We start from the raw sequence: 17429 nt of genomic DNA, 5'->3' as shown, positions 1-17429 counted from the left end.
ACAAAGCCACTCTATCAACTCAGGGAAGCAGTCAAAATGCGGAGACAAAGAAACAGATCACAAATGAAAGAAATGGAGGAAAGCAAACGACTGGATATAGAGTTCAAAACCACAGGTATAAGGTTTTTCAAGAATTTTCTGGAAAAAGCCGATAAATTTAGCGAGACCCTCGAAGATATGAAAAAGGACCAACTAGAAATTAAGCATACACTGACTGAAATAAAAAATATTATACAGAGATCCAACAGCAGACCAGAGGATTGCAAGGATCAAGTCAAAGATTTGAAATACAAAGAAGCAAAAAACACTCAACCGGAAAAGCAGAAAGAAAAAAGCATCCAAAAATATGAAGATAGTGTAAGGAGCCTCTGGGACAACTTCAAGTGTACCAACATCAGAATTATGGGGGTGCCAGAAGAAGAGAGAAAGCAAGATACTGAAAACCTATTTGAAGAAATAATGACAGAAAACTTTCCCCACCTGGTGAAAGAAATAGACTTACAAGTCTAGGAAGCGCACAAAACCCCAAACAAGAGGAATCCAAAGAGGACCACACCAAGACACATCATAATTAAAATGCCAAGAGCAAAAAACAAAAAGAGAATATTAAAAGCAGCAAGAGAAAAACAGTTTGTTACCTACAAGGGAGCACCCATACGATTGTCAGCTGATTTCTCAACAGAAACTATGCAGGCCAGACAGGAGTGGCATGAAATATTCAAAGTGATGAATAGCAAGAACCTACAACCAAGATTATTCTACCCAGCAAAGCTATCATTCAGAACTGAAGGTCAGATAAAGAGCTTCACAGATAAGAAAGAGCTAAAGGAGTTCATCACCATCAAACCAGTATTATATGAAATGCTGAAAGGTATTCTTTAAGAAGAGGAAAAAGAAGAAAAAGGTAAAGATAAAAATTATGAACAAAAAATACATATCTATCAACAAGTGAATCTAAAAATCAAGTGATAAAAAAATCTGATGAACAGAATAAACTGGTGAATATAATAGAATCAGGGGCATAGAAAGGGAGTGGACTGACAATTCTCGGAGGGAAAGGGGTGTGGGGGGTGCGGGAAGAGACTGGACAAAAATCGTACATCTATGGATGAGGACAGTGTGGCGGGGGGGTAAGGCAGGGGGGTGGGAACCAGGTGGAGGAGAGCTATGGGGAAATAAAGAGGAACAATTGTAATAATCTGAACAATAAAGATTTATTAAATTTTAAAAAATATTTTTAAAAAAAGAATTTTCTAAGTTTCAAAGTTCAATTGTTTTTTTTTAAAAAAAAAACTTCCAGTTATTTTTAAATGCGAATTTTCATCCTGACCAAACCACCTCTATACTTCATAAATCCATAGGTATAGTCACAGTACTGTATGTAATTAGGACATTACTGCCAATTGACAACAACTCACCTTGGTTATAGAAAAACTACCTTCATAGAAAAAAAATACAATTTTTCAGTGGTGATTTAGAAAGCCTAAGTCAATAAATAAAATGGTAACAATCTGTCTTTAAAAAAGTGGAGAAGAAAAAACTATGTGTGTATATTTCTTTGTATACATGTGTTTATTTGTATGTATGATTTGTGTGTCTATGTGTGTGGCCTTTGAAAAATGGAATGTTAAAAACAAAATTTCATTTAATAATCAAAAGCAGCACATTGTAAACAATAAAAACAAGTTTAAATCATATACCTGGATATTATAACATTTTCTTACTTAAAATACAATATAGTATATCCCATGAAAATAAGGGTAAAAACCAAATGCAACATTTTATATAAAAAATGAAAATATTTAAAAATTCACCTTCATTTTGCACCCGTCTATGAACACAGCTTAATCACCTACTAATACTCAGAATTTCTGATTTTAGCTCCCCACCTCAAAAAAAGCAATTTGCGATTTAGATTGGCAGACTCTTGTCAGATTATTTTTACTCATCTCTTTTCTGTGAAAACCATGGAATAACTATTCAATAATGCAGTTAAACGGTAATGGTACTCCCCTGTAAAAGAAAACATGGAAGATCATTATCATAGTTAAGGGGGGAAAAAGTTAAATAGAAGTTGGTGTTTTCAAACCTGAATGCTACTTCAACAATGAAGTTTACTCTGCACTACCAGCAACAGACGTTACCTGTAGGCATGTCAATTCCTGCTTTTATGTTTCATGAAAACCCTACAGCATCCCATTAACTGTTTGCCTTGTTGACCCCTATTCTGTATTTATTCTTATTTCACATGTGGCAGGGAAGCTTGAAATTAAACACATCAGGAGGAGTTTGAGAGTTTTCTTGGGCTGGCACTGAGATGTGTGGACATCAGGCCCTCCTGTGTTAGTACCTCACAGTGGGACTTAAGTGTTTTGTTTTAAGTAAATTGTCAACAATCTCATATTCAAAAGTATATCCATAAAGATATTCTGAAACTAATATAAATGGTTTAGGATGATTCATACTACTATCACCTTCAATCATTGTGGACAATAAAGTTACTATTCCTAAAACTGCCTTATACCAAAATACACAAATTTAACATTATGCTAATATAACAAAAAGACTTTGTTGCATTTAATATGCTTATCTGGGAGTCTACCATAAAATTTAGAAAGCATATCAATCCAGAGAATTCAAGATATGTCTTCTGGTCTGAGTGATTAATAATAGAACATAGCTATTTTAAGAATTTATCACCACTAATATAACAACTATGACTAGAATATTGGAGCCCACAGAAGTTCTCAAATCAACTATTTCTGAACCCACTATATACCTCTCTTCTACATTGTAGAATATGAATCATTCAAGTAAAACTTACAGCCCTAGCTGAATTGGTTCAGTGGATCGATTGTCAACCTGCGGACTAAAGGGTCCCGGGTTCCATTCCAGTCAAAAGCACATGCCCAGGTTGCGGGCTCGATCCCCAGTAGGGGGCGTGCAGGAGGCAGCCAATCAGTGATTCTCATTGATATTTCTATCTCTCTCTCCCTTTCCCTTCCTCTCTGAAATCAATAATATATATATATATTTTAATATATTTTATTGATTTTTTTACAGAGAGGAAGGGAGAGGGATAGAGAGTTAGAAACATCGATGAGAGAGAAACATCGATGAGAGAGAAACATTGATCAGCTGCCTCCTGCACACACCCCACTGGGCATGTGCCCGCCACCAAGGTACATGCCCTTGACCGGAATCAAACCTGGGACCCTTGAGTCCGCAGGCCAACGCTCTATCCACTGAGCCAAACCGGTCAGGGCATTTTTTTTTAAAAAAAGTAAAACTTACATCCATTTATGTCTATTACATATAAACTAATTCTCTATAAAACAAAGTTGAATATAAAGAGGCATCATACCTAATAACTTTATACTACACTCTTTTAAATCATGGTGGGAAATAATTTATCAACAACCATAAAACCAGAGGTTGGCAACAGTCTTATCAAAGGCAACTTACATTTTACATTTTCATAAAACATAAAAACAAGAAAAGTGGAATAGGGTGTGAAGAGAGGAAACTAGGATGCCTGATAACAAAAGAAACACTATAATTTTTAAACACAAAAAGGAAGCTGATGAAAGTATTCATTGAAAAATAATCAACACAAATTAAATAGGCATAAAAAGTCTCCCTGTTTCCCAAAAAATATGCAAGGCCAACATATTGTTGTATTAACAAGTTGTCACCCACAAACCCCTTCTCTCAAACCTTTTCACCCACCCCTACTATTTTCAGCAATATTATTTTTAAGAATGGGGCAAATATCAGTTGCTATCTCTTCTGGAAAAGATGTTCAAGGTAAAAAGTGATATTGAGTAGGTAGGTCTGCAGTCCTGACAGAGTTTCATTGAAATCCATAGCTTTCTACAAAAGTAAAAAATTTCTCATCATCAGTGTAAGAAGCAACCTGGAAAAAAATTACCACCTGATCTATAAATGATCAATCTTCAGGAAACAAAATCTGTACTATTTATTCTGTGCCTGTCAGCACAGTAGCGCCAGGCATTACGTGGCTTAACTATAAACTGCATTCATGGATGAATAAGCATTGTGAAAATGTTTTTTCTTCATGAACAGAAATGGCATAGAGATTAGTATGGCATTTGTATTGGGGGAAAATTGCTTTAAAAAAGCAAAAATTAATGTGCTAAGTAATAATTTAACACAAAATCTACCTCTTAAAATTCTTTAACAGGAAATATCAAACCCTTTTCTTGTAATTGCTTCAAGAGAAACTGCTAAATATATTACCATTTAGTACTTCCTAGTACAAGTCTCAATGTAAGAGAAAAGAAAAGGTGAAGAAGTAACAGAAGGGGGTGGGGGGAAGAACAGGTCTTTAGGATTAAATGTTCAAACCACCTTTAAATGTTCAAAGCAGTTTAGGCTTTCAAATGCAGTAATTACTTCCAGAGACGCAGATGAAAGCAAAAGTGTGCAAAGTGGTTTCCAAAGAATTATTGGCTTCATGAAGCAAATACAGTCACCTCATTGAACAGAAGAGGCAACAGTCAGGTGTCAGCTATACTTTCTAACCAAAGGAACAAAGAGCACTTATGAGTGTATGTTTCCCACAGACTAAAGTTCAAGTTATTAGCATCTTCCTAAATGTGCCCTAAGGGAGAGAGAGACAAATGCATCACGATTGTCAGAGCTGGAATAAAAGCTACCCAGATCTTAAAAGCAATCTTACCTGGCCCATACACTAGAGAATAGGGACCATTTCTTATTTGTCTTTAAACCTCCAGCACCTGGGACAGACTACAATGAATAAACCGTTTTAGAATGAAACTGAATCTCCTTCCAATTTTATATAGAAGGAACGGAGAGAGAGAGAGGATAAGGTCACTTAGAAAGAACAACTAGGTCTGTGATGCTCAGGCGTATGCCCTTACTTTACATACACAGAAAAAGGCACAAAGAGATGATGTGTTCCATGCAGCATCACTGAGCCTGCCTCAAACTTCATGCCAGGAACATCAATTCTCATTTTGAAAATGGTACTTATCCATACTGAACCACGGATTATGAATTTGAAGACTGTCCTGCATCACTTTAGGACTTGATTGACTGCGGCTGGAAGGGTGAAGTTTCATCACTACTAACATTCATGTGCTCATTAACAAAGTCAGCCAGCCTTTAATAAGGGCTCACTGTGTGTGTGATACTGTACTACATATGCGAAACACAAAAATGAATAAAACATGTTTTCTGCCCTTGAAAGGACCACAGACTAGTGGTTGAAATAAATGTTGAGCAAGATTATTTCCATAATGTAATAACAAGTGTTATAATCATGGTGCTAAGGGAACAGAAGGTATAGCATCTACCTCTTGGGAACAAAGCAGCTGGTGTCTGCCCTGAGTCTTGAAGGGTATCATGCAAAGGAAGAGAGGTTTCTAGGCAAAAGGAAATACATACTAAGACATTAAATATAAAAGATGAGGCCTGTACTGAGAACCATAGTGCCTGTATCAGAGATAAAACCAAGCAGGTAGGAAGGAGTTTTATTTTGTAAAAACTATATACAATGCCATGACAATGAAGTCATTAACGGATCAAATGTGTTAGGCAAAGTAATCCCACCTCTGCCTCCCCCCAAAAAGATGGCCTAACACCAAAACCTATGAATATATAAGCTTGCATTGCAAAGACAGATGAAAAAGGGAATTGAGGTTGCAGAAGGAGTTAAAGTTGCTAATCAGATGATTTTAAGATAGGGAAATTACCCTAGATCAGTGGTCCGCAAACTGTGGATCGCCAGCCACGTGCCGCTCTTTGGCCCCTTGAGTGTGGCTCTTCCACAAAATACCACGGCCTGGGTGTGTCTATTTTGAAGAAGTGGCATTAGAAGAAGTTTAAGTTTAAAAAATTTGGCTCTCAAAAGAAATTTCAATCGGTGTACTGTTGATATTTGGCTCTGGTGAATAATGAGTTTGCCGACCACTGCCCTAGATTATCCAGGTGGATCCAATCTAATTACATGGTTCTTGAAAGCTGAGACACTTTGCTAGCTGGGTAACATGAGATGAAGAAAGAGATGAAAATATGAGAGGGACTCAACCTGCCTTTGCAGACTTTTAAGATGGAGGAAGAGAAACATGAGGTAAGGAATGGAGGTGGACTCAAAAAGCTGAAATACCCCGGCCGGTGTCGCTCAGTGGCTGAGCATCAACCCATGAACCAAGATTCCTGATCAGGACACATGCCCTGGTTGCAGGCTCAGCCCCCCAATCAGGGGATGTGCAGGAGGCAGCCAATCAATGATTCTCTCTCACCATATGTATCTCTATCTCTCTCTCCCTCTACCTTCATCTCTCTGAAATCAATAAAAAATTAATTAAATAAAAAGTTTTTTTAAAAAGCTGAAATAACTCTAAATTGATAGTTAGCAAGGAAATAGGGGTGGTGAACCAAGATGGCGGCATAGGTAAACACCTAAACTGCTGCCTTGCACAACAATTTCAAAACTACAACTAAAAGACAAAACGTCTATCACCCAGAACCACGGGAAAGCTGGCTGAGTGTAAGTTCTACAACTAGAAGGAAAGAGAAAAGAGCATTGAGACGAGCACAAGTGCTGAAAAGCTGAGGTATGGAGGTGCACGAATCAGGCTGGCGGCGGGCGACTGGGTGCGCTGCTTTTTTCAACCCGATTACTCTGAACTCCAGTTTCTGGGGAGACGCTGGGACCCAAACTCCTATGGGGAGAAGCTGGACTGTCTGCCATTGGGTCGCAAAGTGAGGGTGGCTTTCTTGCAGAGGTGCGCGCAGTAATCATTGTTTACTGCACTGGGGTGCGGGACACGGGGACTTGGAAACGCGAAGATGCAGAGACGGCTGACTGGCAGCCATCGCTATTTGCCAGGCCCTAGCCGAGTGACTCCCTGAGACCCTGCCCCACACAATCTACAAACCCACCCAAGCTCCACGCAGCCGCTTTTGCATATAAATGGTCTGCCCTAACACAGCTTAACCTAACAAACTGCAGCTCTGGTCAGACATCTCCAAAGCCTCCAAACCCCAAGCAAAGAGAAAACTGTAGTTCTCACTGTAGCTCCTGCTGGGTGGCCTCAGACAGTAGCTGACCTGCACCCCATTGGAGATCCAGAAGCTAGTGTATCTAGTGGTCAGTGTGAGACGACACCAGATTGCAACTCCTCACATCCATAAGTGACACATTCAAGAGGCAGACTCAGTGAGCACCAAAGCCCCACTGAAGCAAGTCCTGCCCCATAAGTGTGTCTCCAGCACAGCAGTTCTTCCATTATAGACACAGCGGGTCCTCACAGCCAATTGGCCTGGAGGTCAATTCCTCCCAGTGTACCAACAGCAATCAAGGCTTAACTACACCAAGATTTTGCACTCAGCCGACAAAGGGGTACACCAAGAGTGTCCACCTCAGGTGATAGGCTGAACCACTGGTCACCTACCACAGAAAACCACTCCATCAACACAGGGAAGCAGCAAAATGCGGAGACAAAGAAACATGTCACGAATGAAAGAAATGGAGGAAAGCGAACTACTGGACATAGAGTTCAAAACTACATTTATAAGGTTACTCAAGAATCTTCTAAAAACCTCTGAAGAACTTAGTGAGAACTTTAAGGATCTTAATGAGAATGCCAAAAAAATGGAAAAGGACCAGTCAGAAATTAAGCATACACTGTCTGAAATAAAGAATATACAGAAATTCAACTGTAGATCAAAGGACCCCAAGAATCAAACCAAAGATCTGAAATATGAGGAAACAAAAAACACCCAACCAGAAAAACAAAAAGAAAAAAGAATCCAAAAATATGAAGATAGTGTAAGGAGCCTCTGGGACAACTTTAAGCGTACCAACGTCCGAATTATTGGGGTGCCAGAAGAAGAGAGAGAGCAAAATATTGAAAACCTACTAGAAGAAATAATGACAGAAAACTTTCCCTACCTGGTGAAAGAAATAGACTTACAAGTCCAGAAAGCGCAGAGAACCCCAAACAAGAGAAATCCAAAGAGGACCACACCAAGACACATCATAATTAAAATGCCAAGGGAAAAAGACAAAGAGAGAATATTAAAAGCAGCAAGAGAAAAACAGTTAGTTACCTACAAGGGAGTACCCATACGACTCTCAGCTGATTTCTCAACAGAAACTATACAGGCCAGAAGGGAGTGGCAAGAAATATTCAAAGTGATGAACAGCAAGAACCTATAACCAAGATTACTCTACCCAGCAAAGCTATCATTCAGAATTGAAGGTCAGATAAAGAGCTTCACAGACAAGAAAAAGCTAAAGGAGTTCATCACCACCAAACCAGGATTATATGAAATGCTGAAACGTATTCTTAAAGAAGAGGAAGAAGAAAAAAGTAAAGAGAAAAATTATGAACAACAAATACATATCTATCAACAAGTGAACCTAAAAATCAAGTGAATTAAAAACCTGAGGAACAGAATAATCTGGTGAATATAATAGAATCAGGGGCATAGAAAGGGAGTGGACTGATAATTTTCAGGGGGAAAGGGGTATGGGAGGGGTTCAGGAAGAGACTGGACAAAAATCATACACCCATGGATGTGGACAGTGGGGGGGAGGTAAGGGCAGAAGGTGGGGTGGGAACCGGGTGGAGGGGAGCTATGGGGGGAAAAAGGAGAAACAATTGTAATAATCTGAATAAAGATTTATTTAAAATAAATAAATAAATAAAATTTAAAAAAATCCACATGTAACTTTTGACTCCCCCAACACTTAACTATTAATAGCCTATTGTTGACTGCAAGCCTTACAGATAATATGATCAGTCAATTAACACATATTTTGTATTATTATATTTAATACATACTTATTAAAATTAGAAAAATATTAAGAAAAGTATAAGATAAATTATGTTTACAGTACTGTACTCATCTATTTTTTAAAATCCACATATAAGTGGACCCATGTAGTTCAAACCCCTGTTGTTCAAAATTAACTACAATTTTCCAACCAGTATATGGGGAAAGAAAAAATATGATCATATTGATATCACCTGTTCCCATCATCTGTACCTACCTTACATACTTGCTAATACTGACCAATAGCGGCCCCATAGGTCAGATCAGTCCATAAACTTACATCCATAATCGGCCCCTGATTCTATCAAATTCATTGCTAGAACTTCACTCATAATACTGCCTCATCTTTCAAGGGCCAATTCAAGTTTCCTCATTCTCTGAATGCTCAATAATTTAAGTTTCTCCATTTGCTCACTGGGTTCCACACCCTCGACGCAAGATATCACTCTAGTAACTGGCCATTTATCTCCTTCCTTTCATAGCAAAATATCTCAAATTATTTCATGACAAGCATGATCAGTATTACTTGACCATCCATTCATTCATTCTCACTTCAATCTGGCTCCTGCCACCCAGACTGCAAAAAATTGTTTTCACGAATTCAGCAACAACCCACCTTTGACCAATCCTGGCCCTACTATCTTGCCCCACTTCTCAGTAGCATTCTGTGAAAGTTTCCACTCTTTTTTTTTTTTTAAATACTCTTCCTCTCTTAGGCTCAGATTTTTGGGTTCTTCTCCAGAATGGCCGCTCCTCAATCTGTTTTCCTGGTTTCTGCTGCCTTTATGGACCATGGCTGGAGTTCCTCAGAGCTTGTTCTGGGCACTCTTCTATATATTTCTATCATCTTTGCACACACACACCACCCCAGGGTCTCAGCCATTCTCAGAGCTTTTTGTATAATCTATATCCTATATGATAAAAGGCTAATATGCAAATACACCAAACGGCGGAACAATGGAACCAGTCGCTATGACGTGCGCTGACCACCAGGGGGCATGTGCGGAACATGCGGGCATTGGCCGCTGCAGGATGGTGGAGGTGAGCAGGGGCGCCAGACCAAGGCAGGGCATTGGTGACTGCCATCAGGGCGAGCCTCTGGTCGTTACTGAAAATTCTTTGTTCCCGTGCGGCACGGTCCCGCCCAGCACTCACACCTGCTGGTGGTGCCAGTCCTGCTTGCACCCGCTGCCAGTGCCAGAGCCACTGATCACACACGCAGCGGTGCCGGAACCACTGCTTGCACCCGCTGCCGTGCCCAGCGCCGGTCCCAATCACTCTGCACCATCAGCGGGTGCGAGCGGTGGCTGCCAGCCCTGATTGCCCCTGAGGGCTTCTCCACTTCAACCTGCTCTTGAGGGGCGATTGGGACAGCAGCCGCCACTCGCACCCACTGATGGTGCCGGCCCTACTATCACCTGCTGCGGGTGCTGGCCCCAATCGCTCTGCGCCGTCAGCGGATGTGAGTAGAGCTGGCGCCATCAGAGCATAGCAGCAGCAGGAGCAGGGCTGCTGGCAGACAGGGGACTGGGGGCTGTGGCAGGAAGGGCCGATCAGGGTCGCAGAGAATGGGCTGAGACCCTGTGCCTACCGCAGCCCGTGGCCCACAGTTCCTTTCAAGATGTACGAATTCGTGCACTTGGCCCCCAGTCCTATCTAATTAAGAGGGAATATGCAAATTGACCATCACACCATCACAAAGATGGTGGCGTCCATAGCCACAAGATGGCGACGCCCAAACCCCTCAGCCCTGCCAGAGTCCCCCAGTCCTTTTAGCACAGCCATGGGGCGGCAGGCACATGGTGCGGCCAGACCCGCCCTCAGCCCCCTAGCCGCCCAGGGCCGGCCCAAGGCACTGGCAAGCCTCCGCTGGCAGTGGCCCAGCTGACACCCAAGGCCCAGGCAAGCCTCGGATGTCGGCTGCCCAGCTGCCCAGGGACGCCCAAGGCTTGCACTGCCGGCAGTGGTGGCAGCAGAGGTGTGATGGGGACGTCGCCTTCCCCTGATCGCCGGGTCGCCTCCCACCCAAGGGCTCCCAAACTGTTAGAGGGGACAGGCGGGGCTGAGGGACCCCCTCTCTAGTGGATGAACTTTCATGCACTGGGCCCCTAGTCTATATATATAAAAGCCTAAGCGACCATCACAACCAAACGGACGACCAAACAGGCTGTGTGGGGCGACCAGGCCAGCAGGGAGTGGTCAGGGAGGGGCAACCAAATGACCGAACAGCAGGCTGCCTGGGGCAACTAGGCCAGCAGGGGGGTTAGTGAGGGGCGACCAAACGACCTAGCAGCAGGTTGTGCGGGGCGACCAGGCCCTCAGGGGAGGCAGTTGGGGGCGACCAGGCCAGCGGGGGGCAGAGGGCAGTGAGGGGCGACCAGAGCAGCAGAGGGGGGCAGTGTGGGATAACCAGGCCAGTGGGGGTGGGCAGTTGGGGGCCACCAAGTCAGCATGGGGGCAGTAAGGGACGACCAAGCCGGCGAGGGGGGGCAGTTAGGGGCGACCAGGCTGGCGGGGGGGGGGGGGGGCTGTTGGGGACGACCAGGCTGGCAGGGGGCACAGTGAGGAGCGACTAGGCCAGCGGGGGGGCATTTAGGGGCAACCAGGCCGGCGGGGGGGGGGGGGGGGGGCAGTTGGGGGTGACCAGGCCAGCGGGAGGGGGGCAGTTAGGAGCGACCAGGCCGGCCAGGGGTAGGGGGGGTCAATTGGGGATGACTAGTCCAGCAGTGGGGGTAGTTGGGGGTGACCAGGCCAGCAGTGGAGGCAGTTAGTGGTGATCAGGCAGGCAGGCAGGTGAGCAGTTAGGAGCCAGTGGTCCCAGATTGTGAGAGGGATGTCCAACTGCTGGTTTAGGTACAATTCCGAGGGGTCCCAGATTGGAGAGGGTGCAGGCTGGGCTGAGGGGACCCCCCTGGTCTCCCCTGCCCCTGTGCATGGCACCTACCTCAGTTGCAGGCTCCATCCCGGCCCTGATCAGGGCCTGTGTAGGAGGCAACCAATCAATGTGTCTCTCTTACATCAATGTTTCTCTCTCACTGTCTCTCCTCCTCCCTTCCACTCTCTCTAAAAATCAATGGGAAAAATATCCTTGGGTAAGGATTAACAACAACAACAAAAGAGTTTCTCTCTGAGGAAAATTCTGTTTAAAAAATAAAAATGCATCTAATATTTTAAACCTACCAAAGGCAATGTTTCTGTGACTTCTTGATGTGCTGCATATTGCTGATCCCAACATCCTGGCTACATAAAGCCATACTGAAGGGTGCCATGGACCCCAGCTATAGCACTGTCAAGACAAGATATACCTTTCCACTCATTTTCTATTCTATGTGTATGAAGTCCACATCCTTTGCTTATTCTTTTCAAATAAGCAGCCTCCATTAGATCATGCTTATCTTCTCTTGGGACTCTCTTGGCTATGAATGTCCACTCATGCTTCGCAATTTAAAAAAAATAGTCCATACTTGAATTCCTTTATGAAGTCTCATAGTCTTGGACTTCAGTTTGAAAATATAATAGTGATTCATTATTTAGGTCAAAGAAAAAAGTGGTTTACATAGAAGAAATAAGGTGTTTAAGCAGCACTATCGAATAGTGTTTTACAATGGCAGAAACAGTCCATATGTTCTAATAAGGCAACCACTAATTACGTGTGTCTTTTGAGCACCTGAAATGATTTTTTCATTTAATTATAACTAATTAAATCTAGATAGCCACCACCATATTAAACAGCACAGGAAGGAAAACCTGGAGATACTTGCCTACCTGGCATCTTCGTCAAAGAGAAAGACAAAGAAAGGAAAGACAGAAGAAATACAAGAATGTAGATCACCCAGGAAAATCTGGACTCCTCTTGCCCATTTCAGAAATTTCCACTATTAATATCACCATAAATCTATACATAGTGTTAATTCACAAACATTTTTATAAAGAAAATGAAAACAAACAAGCATAAAAAGCTGGGGTAGCAATATTTATATCAGACAAAATAGACTTTAAAACAAAGGCTATCTAACAAGAAATAACAAAGGACCCAACAATTCCACTTCTGGGTATATATCTGAAGAAACTCAAAACACTAAATTGAAAAGACATATGCATCCATATGTTCACTGAAGCATTATTTACCATAGCCAAGTTATGGAAGCAACCTAAGTGTTCATCACTAGATGAATGGATAAAGAAGTGGTGCATATATACAATGCGGGGGCGGGGGGGAGAGAATAATGAATGAATGAAATCTTGCCATCTGCAAAAACATGGTTGGACCTAGAGGGTATTGTGCTGAGTGAAATAAGTCAGACAGAGAAAGATAAATGCCATATGATTTCACTTATATGTGAAATCTAAAAAATAAATAAATAAACGACAAGCAAATCAAAACGAGACTCACAGATACAAAGAACATTTTGATGGTTGCCAGATTGGAGGGATGGGAAGGAGATGAGAAGGAAGTGAGTGAAAAATATAAAAAGATTATGAAGTATAAATTGGTAGTGTCAGAATAGTCATGGGGATACAAAGTACAGCATAAGAAATATAGTCAATAATATTGTAATAACTACGTATGGTGCTAGATGGGTACCAGATTTATAAAGGTGATCACTTCGTAAGTTATATAAATTTCTAATCACTAGGTTGTACACCTAAAACTAATATAACATTGTACATCAACAGCAAAAGAAAATTCTAAAATTATTTTTATAAATAAAGAAACAGAAGAAGAAGACACAGCAGTAGAAGAGGTCCATCTTAGTAAGAGAAAGGCTTGACTTGTAGATGTTTCAGTTTGGGAGCACTGAAGAACCTACACCACCACTAACCCCACCACCACTCACTATGTCCTTGATAAAATCCGTTGCCTAAGGGGAGGCACTCTGCAGACAGTGGAGAAGGATGGAGGCCCAGGTCAGTGGTTGGCAAACAGCAGCTCGCTCTGTTGACTAATGAGTTTACCGACCAGTGGGATAGGGGCTTAATCACAAGGAACAACAACAGCCTGTAATTACTGGAATCGAGAGTCTAGGTCAGTGGTCGGCAAACTCATTAGTCAACAGAGCTGCAAACCGTGGCTTGCGAGCCGCATGTGGCTCGCGAGCCGCAAGTTTGCCGACCACTGGCCTAGGTAATTAGCAGTGACAATTAAGGTGGGACAGACATCAACATTACAACTAAATTATACAACAACCACCCTTGAAGACCAGCTGAACAGAATACCTATAACTAAAGATATAAAGAAGAAGCCACCTTGAGAATGGTAGGAGAAACAAAGATGCAAAATGGGCTGGTCCCACACTCATGTGTGACAGTTAAGAATCTAGCAGTATACCTCCACTGCGGAGCTTCCCACTGAGGAGAAAGTGGTCCCAGCCCCACACTGTCTCCTTAGCCCAGAATGCCAGTGCTAGGAAGAGGAGTCCCTACAATACTTATATTGCTGTGAAAATTGGAGGGGATTTCTTCCTAGTGAGACATTCCCTCCTAGTGAGATGGAGGGCTGCTGGAGTCCCAGGCGTTCTTCTTAAAAGGCCAAAACATGAAATTACTTGCTGAAGGAAGCACTTACTCTGAGCTGCAGGGCTGGGGCAGCAACTGGAAAAGCTCTAGGAAGAAATTAATTTGTCTGGCTTCAGGAAGGCATTACAACTTTGTTGAGCTCTCCCCCAACCCAGCCTACAGGAATAGATGGGCTCTAAATCTGAGTCACCATCAAACGCGCACCACTCTGGTGATTCCCTGAGAATCAGCCCCACCCAACTTATATGCAGGCTAAACTTTTCTCAGCCAGGAGGCAAGCAATCTATAAGATGCAGAGTCCAAAACACTGGTTATAAGGATGTTCAAATAACTCAGGGAAAAAAATAGATGATCTCAGTAAAAATTTCAACAAAGATAGTAAACATGTGGGGATGGAAAAACAAAAACAGAAACCTTGGGGAAAAAAAAAAAAAGGACCAGTCAGAAAAGAAGAATACATTAGAAGGAATCAGGTGAAGCACAAAATCAAATCAGGGATTTGCAAGAGAAGGTAGTTGAAAACACCCAATCAAAACAGCAAAAAGAAAAAAAAAAGAATTAGAAAACGAGGCTAGTTTAAGGCAGCAGTAGCCTTAAACTTCCTGGTGGTCTTTGGACCACTGGTGGTCCGTGAGGTCCAAAAGGTTAGTGACCGCTGGTTTAAGGGGCATCTTGGGACAACATCAAGCATAACAACATTCTTATCATAGGAGTAACAGAAGTAGAAGAAAGAGAGCAAGGGATTAAGAACCTATTGAAGACTGACAACTTCTCTAACTTGGGGAAAAAAAAAAGAGAGAGAGATAGGTATACAAGTCCAGGAAGCACAGAGAGTCCAAAACAAGATGAACCCAAAGAGGCCTACACCAAGACACATCATAATTAAAATGCCAAAGGTTAAAGACAAAGAGAAAATTTTAAAAGCAGCAAGAGAAGAGCAGGTAATTATATACAACAGAACTCCCGTAAGACTGTCAGCTGATTTCTCAACAGAAACTTTGCAGGCCAGAAGGTATTGGCACAAAATATTCAGTGATAAAAAGCAATGACCTACAACTAAGATTACTGTACTCAATAAGGCTTCACCTAATGAGGACAGCAAAGCAAATTTGTTTTAATTCATAATCCTAGTCAGACACATGTAAGATGCGATGTGGTCAAAAAACAAAGAAAACCTTCAAGCCTATGAACAAAATAAGGGACCACATAGTAAGTCGGCCAAGCTCAGGAGGGGACATGCAGATGGCACAAGGCAGGCTTTACAAACATGATGACATGTAGGATTGTTTGAAGATAAAAACTGCTAGTTAAAATGGGCCCTGGTGCAAAGTCATATCCTAGGCCTGTTTCATTCTTTACTTTAAGTGAGCCTGTCTATTGTCTTTGTGCATCTATAATAACATACCTATGAAATGCCAAGGTATTCTTCTTTTCCTATCTCTGGAAGGCAGAATGGCCAGCACCAGACAACCAGAGCAGAAGAGCAGAGAAGCCCTCCTTGTTCTCTTCTTACCATCTCTATGTTCTGTGAATGTTAATTATTAACTATCCTTTACCCACCAATGTAATAGAACTATGTGTTTCTCCATTTGGCTTTCTTTCCAGTCCTAGAGATTTCCCTGCTTTTCTTGCTTCCAACCCTTTAATCAGCCACCAATGGATTTCATGTACTTCCTTTCTGTCTTCTCCTTTGATTCTAATGTATAAAATAAGCTGCAAAACTGTCATTCTCCTGAGTATTTTCTCAATCTCTTGAGATTGTGCTTCTGGACATGTCTCATAATTTTGGCTCAAGTAAACTCTTATAAGACTTTTCTATAGGCTGGATATTCTTTTGTCAACAAGCCAATAATTTTAGTTTAAGGTGGTAACAGGTCATTAGTGTCCCTATGCTCCCAGTAGCAGAAACACATTAATTCAATCTAACAGAATGTATTTTCAAAATAAATCTCAAAGAAAATGTTCTAAGGAACAGGAGGTCACACTCTAAAATTACCAAATACACAAAGAAACAAACTATTACAAAAGGTGAAAAGAAAAAAATAACAACACCAGGATTAGAACTCGGAATCCTTCATTTACTAGAATTATAGACAAAGGATATAAAATAAAACTATTTAATATGTTTAAACAAATAAGAGGTACTAAAAAATAAGCAAGAATCACAAAATTATTAAAAATGACAAGGAGTTTTAAAACAGAGCAAAAGAGATATTATAGGGATAAAATTAAAAAATAGAATTTAAAAGACAATATATAAGTTAAACAGATTGGACACTGGTGAAGAACCAATTAGGAAACTAGAAGATCTTTTAAAAATAAATCCAGACTGGAGTAGAGAGAGACAAACAGATGGCAATAATAAAGAGGTTAGGAAATAATAGTATATGCAGTAGGAAGGCCTAACATATGCAAAGTTATAGAAAAATAGAGTCAATATTCAAATAGATAATAGCTGAAATTTTCATTGAGTTTATGAAAGACAACAAGCATATTCAGGAAGCCCTCCAAAATTAGCAGGATAAATAAGGATAATTACATCTAGACACATAAAACTACAGACGAAAGAAAACAACATCATAAAAGCCCTGCTACTGTGGCTCAGTTGGTTGGGCATCGTTCCAAGCATCAAAAAGTTGCAAGTTCAACTACTGGTCAGGGAACTTACTGGGGTTGTGGGCTCGATCCCCAGTGGGGAATGTGCAAGAGGCAGCAGATGGATGTTCTGCTCTTACATTGAAGTGTTTTTCTCTCTCCTTCTCCCTTCTTCTCTCTCTAAAAATCTATGTTTTAAAAAAGAAGTAGGAAAAAATGTTTTTAAAAAACAGAGGCAGATATCCTGAAAAAAAAAAAATAGACTTTTAAATAAAGAGCAGTCAGCCCTCTCAAAAACAGTAATGGAAGACAGAAGAAAAAATAATATCTTCAATGTACTAAGAAGAGAAAATTAAAAACTCTCAATTTTATATGCTAGGAAAACCATCCTTCAAATACAATGTCATAGTCAGACAAATAAAAATGAGAGTTTTACCATCAGCAGACTCTCATCAAGGGAACTTAATGATGTACCTGAAGCAAAAGTA

At 41.3% G+C, this 17429-nt stretch overlaps 1 protein-coding gene across 4 annotated transcripts in view; it reads right to left on the bottom strand.

The window, feature by feature from the left end:
- Window positions 1-17429, bottom strand: part of DIAPH3 (diaphanous related formin 3) — a gene marked incomplete at its 5' end in the record, with an annotated part of 566313 nt that overhangs the window by 406104 nt on the left and 142780 nt on the right. The gene's annotated exons all lie outside the window — the stretch shown is intronic.

This window comes from Plecotus auritus (assembly GCF_963455305.1).
Source record: "Plecotus auritus genome assembly, chromosome: 3".
Classification (NCBI taxonomy): domain Eukaryota; kingdom Metazoa; phylum Chordata; class Mammalia; order Chiroptera; family Vespertilionidae; genus Plecotus; species Plecotus auritus.
Note: the sequence above shows the minus strand (reverse complement) of the source record. Positions and strands in the feature narration are given on the sequence as shown.